Genomic DNA, 13066 nt, shown 5'->3' on the forward strand with positions numbered 1-13066 from the left:
GCCTTTCCTGGTACAAATTTATTTTTGTCCAGGAGAGCCAAGAGGAGGGATTGTTAAGGTGTTTTTGAGGTTAGCACATGTAGCAAATAGCTTCAGCAACTAACTTCAGCCACCAATATTCAGATCTGAATATGGACTGTAGGTTAAATTTAAAATGCAGCTCTGAACAATGGGTTCCTAAGAGCAGTGAACCACAGTTAATTGAAAGACCAGACAGTGTTAATTTAAATTAATTTGGGTGTCTGTAGTGTGGTTGTGAAGAAGAAGGTGTGAAGGTTGTGTGCGGTTCAAAGGAAGCATTGTGGAATGCGTTGAATGTCCATTGAACTTTAGCATATAAAAAGTTGTGTAGTGTCGGGTCAAGATGGCCTCTTCCTATGAAAGTGTCTCAATATGATGCCAGCTGTGTCTCATTTTGTCAAATAAATAAACTATTCCATATCTACCAGCTACGTCTCTCCAGTGACTTTGTTCTACTAAGCTCCCTATGTTCTCTTCAGAACCTCTTCCCTTTTGCTACCTGTGTAGTTGCCACCAATACGTACCATGATTTCCAAGTGCTCACTCCCCCTCTTTAGAATGCTGTGAACTTGGATCACATTTCTTCCCCGTTCTGATGTTTGGTCTGAACAACAACCGAACCTCTTGACCGCATCTGCATGATTTTACGCATTGAGTTGCTGATTGTTTAGATATTTGCATTATCAAGCAGGTATACCTAGTCAAGTGGCCACTGAGCGGCCATTTGAAACTAAGTGCACTTCCAAAGTATTGGTGGTAGTTCTGCCAGTGATACTGTAGAAAAATACATTTAGTACGGTTTGTTAAATGTGTATATGAACAATTTTCTGACATTTTTAATTAATATGGTGAAACTTTTATGAAATACAAGATGTGCTATTTAAAACCTACTTGGTGTTATTGATGGGTGATGTTGGAGTGGGGAGGTTTGGATGTTAGCAGTTGGGGTGGTGATGTTTTGTAAATCGTTTAAAGAGCTACCTGGTTTTCGTCTGTGTTCTCTGGTGAGAAATTGTTTTTGTCAATTTAAACACAACAAAGGGAGAGTTGTTAGTATCTCAAGTTCAATGCAACCACAAGTTTTCTCACAAATTTCACTACAGTCATCAGTTTCCACCCTGCTTTCATTTTCACTCTTCCTTTTCTTGACAACTATCTGCATCTGAGGATAGGATATCAATTTCGGGCAGGCCCACTGACAGCAGCTGTCCTGAAAACACCTTCCACCCAGCTTCCCATGTTGCTCCAAAGATGCACAGTTAAGCTTGAGGAACAGAACCCCCCCTTGTACCAAGTTGTAAAATAATCCTCAACTTGTGAATTTGACTATATCAAGTAACCACTCCTGTTATCTTTCCTATAAATGTGACTGTACCTCTGTTTCATTTTATTTTGTATCTCCCCAGAGTTAGTGTTACTTTCATAACTTCTGTACTCTTTCACAGACAATCCCTTTGTCCTCTCCCTCCCTCCCCCACCCCTTATTGCAACTGAAAACCTTTTTTTCTCACTTTGGTTCTGATTAAACAACCTTGGCCTGAAACATTGGCTCTCTGTCCCCACTGCTGATGACTTACTGAGTGTTTCCAGTTTTTCCTGTTTCATTAAGATTTCCAATTTTATTGGGTGTGGTTTTACTTTTGGATCTGAGATGTTCAGTGTATTTCATCATTTGTTCTTTTTCCCCCAACTTTCTTCCACTTGTGTATCCCACTCTCTTGAAACAATTCTCCTCAATTGTCTTTTAGCAGTGATGTTTCTGTAACCACACAAGCTACTTGTGTTTGTATTGGGCATTGTTTCCATGAGCTGGATCAGTAAACACGAATGGCCAATACTATTCATGGATGGGACTGGATGGAGGCTGAGTCAACTGGCTGCTGACTGGCTGCGGGTGGGTGAGGGCTTAGAGGAGGACAGCGGTACCCTTGTGGCGTCATGCTGAGCCACCAATTGAATTTTGTAATCCATGCTGCAGTTTAAATGATGTGCTGAAGTTCCACTGTCTGCCTGAAAGTCGACTGAGTATAGTTTAAGCCTTAAACTATAAGGAAATATTAAGTTTCCTTAAACTTTAAGGAAATACTATGAGTTCATTTTAATGAAAGACAGGTATGTAAACGCCAGTTGTAAATGACTTGATGTCCTCTGGCCCTAAGCCATTTTTATTGAAGTATAATGAGTATGTAGATAAAATTGGAAGCCAGTGTGTGACCAACACAGTCTCCCAGAAAGTAAACAACAGGAATTCTGCAGATGCTGGAAATTCAAGCAACACACATAAAAGGTGCTGGTGAATGCAGCAGGCCAGGCAGCATCTCTAGGAAGAGGTGCAGTCGACGTTTCAGGCCGAGACCCTTCGTCAGGATTAACTGAAGGAAGAGTGAGTAAGGGATTTGAAAGTTGGAGGGGGAGGGGGAGATCCAAAATGATAGGAGAAGACAGGAGGGGGAGGGTTGGAGCCAAGAGCTGGACAGGTGATAGGCAAAAGAGATATGAGAGGATCATGGGACAGGAGGTCCGGGAAGAAAGATGGGGTGGGGGGGGGACCCAGAGGATGGGCAAGGGGTATATTCAGAGGGACAGAGGGAGAAAAAGGAGAGTGAGAGAAAGAATGTGTGTATAAAAATAAGTAACAGATGGGGTACGAGGGGGAGGTGGGGCATTAGCGGAAGTTAGAGAAGTCGATGTTCATGCCATCAGGTTGGAGGCTACCCAGACGGAATATAAGGTGTTGTTCCCATCCACATCCCATTCCCATTCTGACATGTCTATCCACGGCCTCCTCTACTGTAAAGATGAAGCCACACTCAGGTTGGAGGAACAACACCTTATATTCCGTCTGGGTAGCCTCCAACCTGATGGCATGAACACTGACTTCTCAAACTTCCGCTAATGCCCCACCTCCCCCTCGTACCCCATCCGTTATTTATTTATATACACACATTCTTTTTCTCTCTCTCCTTTTTCTCCCTCTGTCCCCCTCACTATACCCCTTGCCCATCCTCTGGGTCCCCCCCCCCCATCTTTCTTCCCGGACCTCCTGTCCCATGACCCTCTCATATCCCTTTTGCCAATCAGCTGTCCAGCTCTTGGCTCCATCCCTCCCCCTCCTGTCTTCTCCTATCATTTTGGATCTCCCCCTCCCCCTCCCACTTTCAAATCTCTTACTAGCTCTTCCTTCAGTTAGTCCTGACGAAGGGTCTCGGCCTGAAACCTCGACTGCACCTCTTCCTAGAGATGCTGCCTGGCCTGCTGCGTTCACCAGCAACTTTTATGTGTGTTGCTCCCAGAAAGTAAACTGGATATACAACTAGATAATTTATGCAAGTTGTTGACTATGACACTGGAGTCATCATGCATTTCTTGCTTATATACTGTATATAGTTTGTAAACTCTCATCAGAAGAGACCCCATCAGTACTTGAACAGCCAGTTCAGTATAAGACATTACACTGAATTAAGCCGTTGCCCTCTCGACTCTGGCGAGAACTTGATTGATTGGCTGAATGGAATGTCTATCACGTGCACTTGAGGGCTGGACGAAGTATTACTTTAGCAACTAAGCAAACATCCTGTTCCTTCACCCATTCTCAGTACGCAATAAAGGTAATAACACCTCAGTGTACTCTGCTGGAAGTGACTGGGCTTGTCTCTGGAACCGCAATAAGAGCACTTTGGTGTTGTGGAACTAGAAATTCAGAGACCTGCCTTGCTGATCAAGCAACATGAGTTAAATTTCCAGCCTGGCAGCCAGCACTAAAATGAAGTTAATTGAATTTGGACTGAAGTTCCATCTGGTTCATTATCATCCCCATGAGCAAAATTTGTACCTCATTCAAGATAAACTTCAGGCAGACACACAGTAATTCCACACTACCTCTTGAAATTCCACACTACCTTTTGAAATAGCATGCTAAACTCAGGGATTGCCAGCAACATTTGCATCCTTTGAATAAAAATGATTAATATTCTAACAAACTCAATCCTTTCCACTTTTCAGAAGGTAAATATCTGCTTGGCATTTTTTCTCACTTAGCTGAAAAGGATAGTGTCATTAAGAATTTGTGGGATGCTCTTCAATGCTTTTAGGATTGTGATCGCGCCTTTTCAACACTTGCAGGTCTCTGACATTGTATTCTGGAAACTGAGAATTGTAAGCAGTTCAATAGTACCTGCCTATAATTTTTAGGAAGAGGTACAGTCGATGTTTCGGGCTGAGACCCTTCGTCAGGACTAACTGAAGGAAGAGTGAGTAAGAGATCTCTTACTAACCCTTCTTTCAGTCAGTCCTGACGAAGGGTCTCAGCCCGAAACATCGACTGTACCTCTTCCTAGAGATGCTGCCTGGCCTGCTGCGTTCACCAGCAACTTTTATGTGTGTTGCTTGAAATTCCAGCATCTGCAGATTTCCTTGTGTCTGCCTATAATTTTCCTCAGTTCTTCCCACTGTTCTATGACAGCAGCTTGGCTGAGTTAGTTAGATTGAGACTTGTTTGTGATGGATGGGAGCACAGGGTTGTTAAAAGATCTTGCCACTGAAGGTGCTGTCAGCTATAGTGAGATGGCTTTTGAACGATAAATTACTATTATGTAATGCTTCCCCTTTTTTAAAGTTCAGAAATCAGTTAGATTGTATGGTCATCAAAAGTTGGGCATTTTTTTTCTTTGACAATGTATTGGAGACATGAGTCATTGCCTGAACAGGAAACCTGTTTTAGATTCATTCTAGAGATTGTTCAGGCTATTTAAAAACTGAGCGTCAGCAGGAGTACAGTAGAGAGCATTCCTGCACCCTGAGTCAGGAGGTGTGGTTGCAGTCTCATTCCAGAGACTTGAGCCTAACAAAGGGCAACCTGTCCCACAGTAGTGCTACAATCCTCTGTTATTAGAAGTGTTTCCTTCACATAAGCTTCCAAAACATTGTAAGGTTCTGGTCAATAAGTCTCTCAATTAGCTCTTCAAAACATCTTATATTCCGTCTGGGTAGCCTCCAACCTGATGGCATGAACATTGACTTCTCAAACTTTCACTAATGCCCCACCTCCCCCTCGTACCCCATCCGTTATTCATTTATATACACACATTCTTTCTCTCTCTCTCCTTTTTCTCCCTCGGGCCCTCTCACTATACCCCTTGCCCACCCTCTGGGTTTTTTCCCCCTCCCGCTTTTCTTTCTCCCTGGGCCTCCTGTCCCATGATCCTCTCATATCCCCTTTGCCAATCACCTGTCCAGCTCTTGGCTCCATCCCTCCCCCTCCTGTCTTCTCCTATCATTTTGGATCTTCCCCTCCCCCTCCCACTTTCAAATCTCTTACTATCTCTTCCTTCTGTTAGTCCTGACGAAGGGTCTCAGCCTGAAACGTCGACTATACCTCTTCCTAGAGATGCTGCCTAGCCTGCTGCGTTCACCAGCAACTTTGATGTGTGTTGCTTGTAACCAACCATTGTAGGATTCATTGTAAACGAGACCACATAGACAATAGCTGATGTAAACTGCTGGCATTGTGCAGAGTGTGGTGTGATACAAAGATGTTGGAGAGATGTCAGGTGCTCCCGATGTGGCCTTCTGTATATTGGTGAGACCCTACGCAGACTGGGAGATCGTTTTGCAGAACACCTACGCTCTGTCCGCCAGAGAAAGCAGGATCTCCCAGTGGCCACACATTTTAATTCCAGGTCCCATTCCCATTCTGACATGTCTATCCACGGCCTCCTCTACTATAAAGATGAAGCCACACTCAGGTTGGAGGAACAACACCTTATATTCCGTCTGGGTAGCCTCCAACCTGATGGCATGAACACTGACTTCTCAAACTTCCGCTAATGCCCCACCTCTCCCTCGTACCCCATCCGTTATTTATTTATATACACATATTCTTTCTCTCTCCCTCCTTTTTCTCCCTCTGTCCCTCTGAATATACCCCTTGCCCATCCTCTGGGTTTTTTTCACCAGCAACTTTGATGTGTGTTGCTTGAATTTCCAGCATCTGCAGAATTCCTCGTGTTTGCGCTTCAAAACAAATGCTGTGTTTGTGATATTGCTCTGTTCAAGTTGCTGTGCACAAGTGTAACAAAAGTGCCCATATTTCAAAAGTGCTTAACCAGTTTGAAGAACTTTAAAGCAATCTAATAGAAAATATGAAAGGCGCTCAAGCAAACACCGAGCAATGGAGAAAGCAAATTAACTGAAGCGGTAGTTACAGAATTGACCTGGCTAAACATCATTCCGTATGTAAAAGCCTCCAAGTTATTGTGTGACACTAAAGAAGGATTCTGTGTACATTGTGTATGCCTGCTGATGGATTATTTCTAAACTTGAAGGACCTACGCATTACTGATTTTGCTGGTTACTAAATGTCCTGAGGAATGGAACTCGTTCATAACAGGCAAATAATGAAGTGGTTAGTGTCTGTGTATTGTCACAAGGGCTTCTCAGTTATTGGTCATTTTTGGTAGCAAAATGTTTTGGTGCGCTGCAGCGTTGCGATTGATCAGTGACACTGAGTGGTGGGTAAATGGTTCTTGGTGAGGTGGAATCTGGGCAGCAGAGACTGGGATGACTGAGGTATTATGGAGGATAGCCATGAAGCAATAATTTCTTCTTGTGCATAAAACTGCAGGAACAATTTACCCCCTTTCATAAGGTGAACTTTATGTCTGACTTATTTCTGAATTATCTTTCATGACTTAGAAATATTTGAAAATGCTTTATGGCAATTAGATACTTCTGCCAGATGGGTGCTGGTATTTTAGGAAGTGTTGCTTCCAGTTTACACATTAGAATGACAAGTAATGAGAAGTGTATCCAGGATATACAGATCATCGAGATGCTGAATGAAAAAATATGTCACTAAGGACATTTGGACAAGATTTGTCTCTCAGTCTGAAGGATGTCTAAAAGAGTTGGTGTTTCCCAGTGTTCTGCTGCAGAAAATTAACCAAGTTCATCAAATCATGACCAAATAAAGCCACAGTGCTGAAATACCCAGGAATGGGGTGGTGAGCTGAACAGGTAGCAACAAGTTTGATTTCTCCAGTGTAGAGGAGACCACATTGCTAACTCCAAATACGTTTCTTGTGAAACACTATTGGATCCCTGGACATTGGGGAGGGAAGAGGTGAACAGACAAGGGGGGGTGCCACAATTGGACAAGATGGCAGAGATTTCTTAAATTCTGAAAGGTGGGGAGAAATGAGTGTCTGGTGGTAAAACCTTGTTCAAAGCAGAAATTTCAAAGGATGATCCTTTAAATGCTGGTTGTGTAGAGGGTGAAGACTGGAGAAATTCTGGGAGAAACATAGAAACATAGAAAATAGGTGCAGGAGTAGGCCATTCGGCCCTTCGAGCCTGCACCGCCATTTATTATGATCATGGCTGATCATCCAACTCAGAACCCCGCCCCAGCCTTCCCTCCATACCCCCTGACCCCCATAGCCACAAGGGCCATATCTAACTCCCTCTTAAATATAGTCAATGAACTGGCCTCAACTGTTTCCTGTGGCAGAGAATTCCACAGATTCACCACTCTCTGTGTGAAGAAGTTTTTCCTAATCTCAGTCCTAAAAGGCTTCCCCTTTATCCTCAAACTGTAACCCCTCATTCTGGACGTCCCCAACATCGGGAACAATCTTCCTGCATCTAGCCTGTCCAATCCCTTTAGGATCTTATACGTTTCAATCAGATCCCCCCTCAATCTTCTAAATTCCAGAGAGTATAACCCTAGTCGATCCAGTCTTTCATCATATGAAAGTCCTGCCATCCCAGGAATCAATCTGGTGAACCTTCTTTGTACTCCCTCTATGGCAAGAATGTCTTTCCTCAGATTAGGGGACCAAAACTGCACACAATACTCCAGGTGTGGTCTCAAGAAGGAGGGGCGAGAGCAGAACTACAAGAAATAGAGATGCAGGTGATCATTTGGTTGAGCACATGCATTCAGCTGACAGGTGAGGCTCCTCCTGCCACTTTAAGTCTCCATCTGACTCCCACTGTGAGCTCTTGCACTGTTACAAGTTAAGGAACAACACCTCAGCACGTTGCTGCCTTCTGGACTCAGGTTAAAGTTTACAGCTCACATTCTTGTTGCCCCCACAGACAGAGTGGGGGATCAAGTGTACCCAGTAACAGTGTCATTGCAGAGAACCTAAGAGCTGAACACAAGCCAGTCGCACCACTCCTGATGGAAGCAGAGCCACAGCAAACATGAAGGCAGAAGATACCAAGAGAGTGCTTGGATTTTCCAATCCAATCGTCCGTTCTGCCTGTCATCATTTTGGCTTGGTTTTTCCGACTCTGTTAGTATAATCTGGCCTGCTGAGCATGTCCCGCAGCACTTGCTATTCACAACAAACTGTCCAGATAATGAGGCAAAAACTAATTTCTCCTGCTTTGCCATGATTAGGGAAGGGTTAATATGTTAATGGTTGCTCTTTCCACAGAGGTTGCTGAACCTTTTTCTGCACTTACTTTGAACTTTCAGGTTGCAGTTTTTTTTGATTTTCAATTCAAAATGACATATTTCACATCCTGAAAACAAGAGATTCTGCAGATGCTGGCAACCCAGAACGACACACACAAAATGCTGGAGGAACTCTGCAGGATTGGCAGCATTTATGGAGAGGAATAAACAGTCAATGTTTTGGGCTGTCCGAATGAAGGGTCTCGGCCTGAAATGGCGACTGTTTACTCCTCTGCATAGATGCTTCCTAACCTGCTGCGTTCCTCCAGCATTTTGTGTGTTTCACATCCTGATACTTATTTTTAGCAGGAATGACTTTTAAGAATGAGTAAATAAATGCATTAGCATGTTTATAAAATAATCTGCAGTTGTCTGCCATGGGATTCCAAAGTCTGCATTACTGTTTCATAAATTGTACTCTCTCACCCTTTCCCTCCCACAATGCACTGAGTCCACTTTATCTGAAACCTAGCATCTCATTGATCTTTGATTCCCAAAGCCATGTTCAATATTTACCTAAGCTCGGCAGAAGTAAACTGGAATAAAACCCAGGGACAATCAGCACTAACATTTTAAATCAACAACCTTTTATTAGAATGTAATTGGGAAACTTCCCAGCTATATCTTCATTTAAAGCTCTTCCTTTTTGAGAATAAATTGTTCAAAATAAACAAATGGCACGTTGGAATTTATTTTAATTTTAATAAGCCTGGAACTGAAGGTTAAAGTTTCATTGTCCAGTTTGCATTGAGTTCCTCATGTTACTCCAGCCAATTAATGGCAGCAGCCACTCCTTGTAGACACATGGCAATCTGTGACAAGCTGGCCATGCCAAAGCTAAAAGCAGGCGCCAGTGGAACCTGGTATAAAGGAGCAGTTCATCATGCCACATGCATGATCAGGGAATGTCAGGGGCCTAGTATCTTGTTCAGTAGTAGTGTAGGGCACAGTGGGCACAGTACTGAAGTATCACCTCAGTTATATGCGCAAGTCCCTGGAGTGGGCCGCGAACTTATGAACTATTAATTCTGGGGTGAGGATTCTCCCACTCAGCCAACACTAGTTATACATATTGGGTTTTATTCACAATTTCCCTTTCTGCATATCTTACAAATGTGAAAATATTAACCACTAATTTGAGATAGACTAGTTGCAACATAGGACATAGAATACACAGGACATAAGGGGAGGCACTTCAGCCCTCCACGTCCGTGCCAGCTGCGCTGCTAACTGTCCTGGTGGTCCATATCCCTACATTCACTGCCTGTTCATGTGTCTGTCTAAATACCTCTTAAAAATTGCTATTGTATCTGCTTCTAACACTTCCTCTGCCAAAACGTTTCAGGAACCTACCACTCTGTGTTAAAAAAATCCCTGATCAATGTCCTTTATGTCCTTTAAACTTTCCCTCTTTCGCCTTTTAAGCTTTGCTCTCTACTATTTGACATTACGGCGCTCGGGGGAGAGAAGAGACTGACAATCTACCCTAATAATACCTCATATTTTTAATATTTCCACAGTTGTCATAATCTAAATGCTTCAGAAATAGCAAGTTATGTCACCCACTCCAAGAACCACATTCTTCAACCAATTGAAATGGTAGCTGTGGAAAGGTTGACATGGGTGGGGTAGTAAGACATGGTGTGACGACAGATGTGTACTGACCTGCCCTCAACTTGTTCTCCACACTAGTGTGGGCACTGCCTCTTTAAATTCTCATGTTTGACTGCATTCTCGGTTCATATGCTGCAGTTCACATTACGTCTGTCTGAATCATGTCTGGCCTGTAAGTCAATGTTCTAACCACTTCTTTTAATAGCCCATAACTAAATGAAACAAAACATCAGCCGATTCTGTAAATGAGTGCTGATGCAAGCTGTTTTTTTGGCAAACCAAAGTCAGTGTGACTCTTCTCAGTCTTAGTTCTTGAACCATCCTTGAAGCGTTTCTTGGGCTAATGTGCAATCTCTTGAAATGGGCAGTTCATGCATTAAATTCAATTTGCAAGTGTGGTGTGCAAGCAATTAAAGAAAGGGAAGTGTTCAAAGATCCCATGCTTCACATAATATGTTGTCTTTCACTCAGTATCAAGTGTATCAAATGACCTTCAAGTTCCTTCATAGCCTTTCCCTTTCTCTGTACCCACCTCCACCCCAACCCCTGCTAGATCTGTGCGTCCCCTCTCATGGGCTCTATCTGCCCATCGGCCTCCTCCTTGCTCCAGTTTCAGCTATCAATTTCTGTCTGAACACCCTACTCCCCACCCTGGCTCCATCTACCCATCACCCCTCCCCTGCTCTAGTTGCACCTATCATCTGCCAATCTCTGCCTCAATACTTCACCTTGCTCGCTCACCCCTCCCACCGCGCCCCCCCAGTTCTACTTATTCTTACTGGCCTCTGTCACCCCTCCCTCCTACATCTATATGTTGACTATATTTCTGCCAATCACCTACCAACCTTTAACTAAACACCCCTCCCCCACCCATACAATCCAGTTGCACCTATTATTTATCAGCGTCTGCCTCGCCCTAATATCTTATTTCTGCATATTGGCTGTCTTCCTGCCACGCTCTCAGTTCTGATTCAGCATCTCGACTTGAAACATCGACCATCCTTTTGCCTCCACAGATGCTGCTTGAACCTCTGCGTTCTATCAGCAGATTGTTTTGTTCCAGATTCCGGCACTTCCAGCCTCTTGTGTGCCAGCCAGTTTCTGCCTCTTGCAAAATCCAATCTTTCCTTCTGCCACCAACAGCAGTATATTCAGCAGCCAAAGCCCTACGCCTGGGAATTCCCTCCCTGAAGCTCTCTTCCTGTCTTAACTTTCGACTTAGTTATTTACTCATTCCTGGGGCGTGAGTGTGAATTTTCCTTTAGGAGAAGTGGTGGTGAATCATTGCTGGCCTTTTGGTGAGGGAGAATTCTGGAGCCGCCTACCTAATAACATCACTAGGTCAAACAGAGCCATAGTTCAACAGGTAGTTCACCCCTATATTCAAAAGTAACTTAAGAGGGTGAATGCTGATTTTGCCCCACCCTGTGCCTTAAAGAATAAAAGGTCTAGCGATTTAGTGGGAAATCTGTGACAAGCTTTAAGTAACAATATATCTGGGCAGCTTGGTCTCGAGTATTATTTGCTGAAACTTGTGATAGTGAATCATAAACACGAGGCTACGTAGACGCTGGAAACCTTGAGCAACACAGGTAAAATACCAGAGGAACTCAGCAAGTCAGGCAGCATCTATGGAGGGGAATAAACAAGACCCTTCATCAGGACTGGAAGGGGGGGTGATCAATACAAGCTGGCCTAGTTCTTCACTTTTGTGCATCTTCTAGTGTGTCGCATGATTTGTCTCGTCATGATAAGATATAATTACGATATAACATTGGTATATCTGGATAATGAGCAAGGAATAGGCAACACATTTCTTTGCTGTCCATAAACAATTCATTTTTTGTTTCCTCAGATTCCTGACTGTAGGAATAAGTTGCAAGGGTGGTCAATAGGTTCTAATTTTTTGCTCCCATTCCTTTAAATCCTGCTCAGTGCTGAAGTTCTTTCCTGCGTCCCTGTGCTATCTTTAGACTAGGGCGTATTTACAACATCAGTGATGAGTGGAACGTATAACTCCTTTATTCACAGCGGGGGTGGTGCCAGCTATGGGTTTTGAACCCTTAACTGATCTATTGGGAAAATTACCATTCTCTTTCCCTCGAAAAACCCTGCTCCTAACTCTGTTGAATTCCAAGAAAGTGATCGTGTAGCTAATAACGCTGTCATCAGTTTAGAAAATACCTTTTTATTTTGACATGTTAAAAATGGAAATTTTACATTATTTTATCTTTAAAATATGATTCACAGAAAATGTGACATGCAAAGCGGCCATTCATAGATTTATACTTTATTCGCGTGATGTGCAAGTTAAAATATTTTTAAGTCACACAAGGGGAAAAAGAGACTGTTCCAGACAGAAATTATTATTTGCATATACAGGAAGACATTTGAAATTTACATTCCTATTGTTGCAGAATATTCCACGAGGTTTAGTTCCACTGTGAGCATTCTCTCTATGGTCTATGAAAAACGGTTCACTGTTCACTCATCCACAGCCGGCAGAACCAGGCTTTAACCAACTGTCCTGGGTCAAACAGCAGTTCACAGCCTCAGCATCCGCCTCCTTTGGCAGCTGGAATTCCCGCCTGAACTCCTCACGTTTGTAGCTGTAAGAGCCGCTGCCGTCATCTCTCTTCTTCTTGTATTCTCCTATCACCAACACTTTTCTTCCAAGGACCTTCAGTGCTTCTGGTGAGAATCATGGCACATTCAGGGCCAGAGATAAACCATCTCCACCCTCGTCCTCTGATCTTTTCTGCCTTCTACACCTTTTTTCAGTACTGTTGCTCAAATATCCTAATTTTTTACAACAAGAAGTTTTAAGGAATCACACGCTTCCTCACTTTCGCTGTCTCCGCCTGCAAGATGTGCTCAAGTTGTTTAAGCGCTGGGGTTGAGGCCTCAGTTTGTGCACAGCCTGCTGTTATAGGCTGGAAGATGTGACAGGTCAGCATTTTCTTTGTCTCT

Source organism: Mobula birostris, chromosome X (assembly GCF_030028105.1).
Source record: "Mobula birostris isolate sMobBir1 chromosome X, sMobBir1.hap1, whole genome shotgun sequence".
Classification (NCBI taxonomy): domain Eukaryota; kingdom Metazoa; phylum Chordata; class Chondrichthyes; order Myliobatiformes; family Myliobatidae; genus Mobula; species Mobula birostris.